Source organism: Mustela erminea, chromosome 16 (assembly GCF_009829155.1).
Source record: "Mustela erminea isolate mMusErm1 chromosome 16, mMusErm1.Pri, whole genome shotgun sequence".
NCBI classification, from domain to species: Eukaryota; Metazoa; Chordata; class Mammalia; order Carnivora; family Mustelidae; genus Mustela; species Mustela erminea.
The window spans coordinates 77,816,035-77,819,711 of NC_045629.1; positions in this window are offsets into that span (position 1 = coordinate 77,816,035).

Sequence of the window (3,677 nt, forward strand, 5' to 3'; positions counted from 1 at the left end):
CAGTTATCAAAAATTCACCAAGGAACAGAGTTGTGATATGTGTGCTTTCCGAGTATATATAAAAATTTTTTTTTTCAAGGGGCACCTGGGTGGCTCAGTGGGTTAAGCCGCTGCCTTCAGCTCAGGTCACAATCTCAGGGTCCTGGGATCGAGCCCCGCATTGGGCTCTCTGCTTAGCGGGGAGCCTGCTTCCTCCTCTCTCTCTCTGCCTGCCTCTCTGCCTACTTGTGATCTCTTGTCTCTCAAATAAATAAATAAAATCTTAAAAAAAATTTTTTTTCAGTTTAAGAAAAGGTTCACCATAACAAGTTTACACATAAACAGGAGCAACGCAGCTGTTGGCTCTCGAGTCTCTGATTTAGAGCCAGCGCCTGGTTACAAAGTTGGATAACAGAACTGGGTGGAAACGCAGCTCCCCAGCTCCGAGTAAGGAAAAGGGATTGATACTTCGTGCACGATTCCTGTGTGCAGCACGCACACAGCCGCACACAGCCGCCGATCCTCAGGATAGCTCTCAGGGAAGGAATTACTGTGTTCATTTCTGCAGCTGAGACAAATAGGGACCCACAGAGGAAATGAATTCAAGGACGATCCTCCAGCTGGTCAGTGGTAACAAAAGTATCATCTGGTCCCAGGCCTGTCTGATTCTGAACCCATGTTCTTAAGCTGTTCCACAGGCTTTAAATGCAAATATGGTTCTTATATGAGCGTTGCACAAGTGTAAAAATAAACGATAAGCCCCATGCTGAGAAATATTATCCAGTTATCACTGGCTTCGGCTGCCGGCAGCCAAGACCGCTAATCTTATTAGGGGATGGCTGTCCTGGCTGCTTCTGGGCATGGGCACAGCCAGGGTGACACAGACCTGCCTCCTAGGGTTTTTTCACCAAAGCAAGTGGGAGGAGGGTGTGGAGTGGGGGAGGACAAAGCGAGAGGAAGGTGAGAACCTGGGTGAGGCCAGGATGCAGAAGACCGGTCACAAGCCTGGTGAGCTGTAACCCGGGAGTCACGCCCCAAGCAAGAGCCACCTGCCTCTTCTGTCTTCAGAGATGCTCCTGTCCCTCCCCTCCGCCCTCTGCCTGCAATACCGGTTGTAAAAGGCAGGGGGCAGACATTTCCTAATCCGACAAAGAGGATGCGACTGGGTGAAGGTCTGCCTTCCAGTACTTTTTGACCATTTCAATCCATTCTCAAGAGTTGAAAATTGTGGGGGAAGGCGGTACCTGGGTGGCTCAGTCCATGAAGAGTCTGGTCCTGACCCTGGGGTCCTGGGGTCAAGGCCCATGTTAGGTTCCCTGCTCCGTGGAGTGTCTGCTTCTCCCTCTGCCTCTGCCCCTTTCCTTGTTCCTGTTCTCATTCGCTCTTTCTCGCTCTCAAATCAATAAATAAAATCTTTAAAAAAAAAAAAAGGTTGAAAATTGGGAGTTACATGAAGGAAACTTACATGTTTATTGCTAAGTAAAGAAGCCAGTCTGAGAGGGTTCCTGCTACGGAAGAGGGTGGCCAGGCAGGGCACAGAGGAGTTCTAGGGCCGTGACAGGACTCAGGACGACACTGTATTGGTGAACACATGTCCTGATACATTTGTCCAAACCCATGGAATGTGCAACACCAAGACTGAATGTAATGTAGGGATTTCGGTTAATAACAATATATTGGTTTTGGCACATCAGTTGTAACACCTGTAACAGCCTGATGTATGCAGGTGAATGAAGGGGGAAACTATGGGGCTGCCCCTGGGAGTCTATGGGAACTCCCTATACTTTCCACTCCATTTTTCTGTAACCTGAAATTGTGCTAAGAAATAAAGTCCATTATTATTATTACTATTATTATTTTATTTATTTATTTATTTTAGGGATGAACTTGGTGAGTTTGTGGAAAAGTTTGGATTTCTGGCTTCATTGGAAAAATCTGGGAACACGAAGCTTTCCTGGGTCTGCTAGGGTTCAGCAACAATCTCTCCTATGCCAGAAGCATGGCTTCTTTTTTCTGGGGCTGCCGCTACTAAAACACCCCAATTTTGCCCGAATGAGGCAGTGTCACCCTTTCATGTTGTCTATCGGGGCTTTGGGGTCCTCCGAGTTTGGGATCCCTGGGGTAAGATCAGCAATTTAGTGTAACGGTTTTCCAAGTGGGTTCCTCCGGGGCCCTCCTCCCGGGGGTGCTGGGGCCAGGGAGGAGCCCTGGGCTCCTGACTGCTCCTTCCCCTGATCGGCTGGACCTACTGGACTCACTGTGTAAGGCGAACTCCAGTAAAGCTGAACTAAAAAGAGAATAAAAGCCTAACAAACAGCAGGTCTGTAAGATGCATTTGGAAAACGAGACCCCTTCACCAAACTCTTCAACTTTCAAGACGCTCATTCCTTAGACAGCGTGGGAAGGCCGATGGAGCCCTGTGGGCACCTTGCTGCTTTGGGAAGACAGGCAGGGACCCTGCCCCAAAGCTGCTGCCAGGGCTCAGGAGCGAAGTCACAGGCTCCAGGCTGGGAGCACGTGGGCCGGCAGGTGCACCTTCTCCGCCCTGCTTTGGGCTGCTTCCAGATCACACAGCTCCCACCACTTCAGGCTGCTCTGAGAGCCTTGTGGCTTGTCTTTATTTTCATGAAAGAAGCTGTCATGAAATCGGTGCCTCTCCAGAGTGTCTGTCTCCTTCATGTGTCCTACGTCGGCCCTTTTCTTTCTGTGAGTCGGCCACAGGTCACCCACCGGCAGCACCCCAGAGACGTTTATAAACGACTGTTACGTGCCAGACACTATAGAGGAAGCTGGTTGTTGTCCCCACGAAGCTGGTCCTCTTGGTGGAGAGGATGACTATGTGACAGATAGCTGGAGGACAGCGTGCCGGGCACAGTGAGAAGGTGAGCGCGGGGCCAGAAGAGCCCAGGAGTCAGCAGGTCACCCAGAAGCAGAGCTACGGCTCGGAGTCCAAACGGGGCTGATTCTTGAGAAGCAAGGGGGCGCCTGACCTCGAGGCAGGACCTCCTGGCAGAGGGCGTGGCACAAGCCCAGGTGGGAAGGACCACGGCATGTTGGAAAGAGGCTGTGGCTCAGGAGCGTGGGTTCATGACTACTGCCTGGACAGAGTGACCGCTTCCTACCAGCGAGGAGGGAGCCCACACAACTGCTTAGTCTGACGGCTTTAGGGGTGGAGGCGGGAAGGGAAAGCTCACCCTCCTATCAGATCAGCATAGCCCGTGCTACCTCCACCTGTCTCTGTTCTGTCCTCGCGTTTGTCTGCAGCTCCCCGGTCCTGCCATTTGTCCCCTGCTGGAGTGCATGGGTAGGAGCGAAGTCACATGGGTACGTCTGCTTGTCACCTGCCCCTCCTCTATGATCGATTAAGGTACGCCGTCCGACCCGTGTTCTTCACACATCAGCTTCATACTCACCTCCCAGGGGCGGGGCTGGGGAGACTTTAAATCGGGAGTTGTTTCCAGATCCATGGCTTGGGGGATAGAGGAACATAGCAAAATTATACACAGCGTTTTGTCAGCATGGGCATTTCTCCTGGGGAAAAGTTCCCAAGCTTTCATCAGAACAGGTAAGGTTAAGGCCCAGCCCCATGTTCTAGAAGGAACTTGAGGTCTCAGGAAGCCCTAAAAGCAGACTGAGGTAGGGATCGGAGCTCTGCTGACTCGGACCTCAGAACACCTCGGGATGTGGGCGACAGTGAA